Source organism: Rhagoletis pomonella, unplaced genomic scaffold (genome assembly GCF_013731165.1).
Source record: "Rhagoletis pomonella isolate Grant_MI unplaced genomic scaffold, Rhpom_1.0 Rhpom_scaffold_00003, whole genome shotgun sequence".
NCBI lineage: Eukaryota > Metazoa > Arthropoda > Insecta > Diptera > Tephritidae > Rhagoletis > Rhagoletis pomonella.
This window is the reverse complement of record NW_023458557.1, coordinates 25072735-25073803: the sequence shown is the minus strand read 5'-3', so window position 1 is coordinate 25073803 and position 1069 is coordinate 25072735.

The window sequence follows — 1069 nt, the reverse complement described above, 5'->3', positions numbered from 1 at the left end:
CTCTATCCTTGCAGTACGTAATAAATAGTTTTGGATCGAAGTACTCTTCGTCGAAGAAGTCGCTATTGAGCCAAGTTTCAACGAATATAAAGACATCATAATCCATTCGAGATGATGCTAAGTAAATTTCCTTAGATTTCGTGTGCATACCACCCATGTTTTGGAAATAGATTTTCAAAGAAGAGTCACAGCAACTAGTTTCAGAATATATCGTGCTAGCTTTCCTTGTCTGACTTAGATTCTTTCCGAAACAACCGAAAAGGTCGAACATTTATATTAGACGGCCAGACATTAGGGTTAAGAATCTTGTCGTAGTAAGCTGTTGAGACACCGAGCTTGAAATTAACGCTTTCAAGAGAATCAACAGAGACACCTTCCTTTATAAGTTTATAACAGGCAAGACACTTGCTGTCGATACCAGCATATTTTTAAACATATGAGATTATATTTTGTTCAGAGACGGCGTTCTTAAAAGAGGAAAAATGTACCCACTATAGAGACAGATTTAAATTCTGATTTTGAAACAAACAGCCATAATATTCTAGGACAAGAAATGAGAAATAACTTGATGAATTCTTTCATACAATCAAATCTCTTTATTGATATAAAAAAGCAACAAAAATAGTTCACATTTAACTAAACAAAAAATATGTATTCATATGAATAAAAAAGCACTATTCCATTTGTACCTACTATAAAAAGCATCTGAAGTATTTAAAATACTATAAAATAAATTCAAGTTCAGTACTTCTCGTTCCTTACGTTACTTGGTGCGATTTATAATCCGCCCATACAATGCTCTTAAATATAGAATCATTATAATTGAGATCTCTTTCTTACATATTATTTAATTGGTATTCTATAAGTTGAATTTTCTTTCTTTTAAGTTCCGCCTCTAGATTCATATTTTCTTTTAATAGTTCAAATTTTTCTTTTTTTAAATCGTGATTTTTTCAGCATATTTGCTCATTTTGTATGTATTTTTTTCTATTCTTTTTAAATTTTGTGCTATATCTGAGTTATTTGCGACTTTAGCATGTCCACTTTAATTTCTTCAGTACTTTTTTTG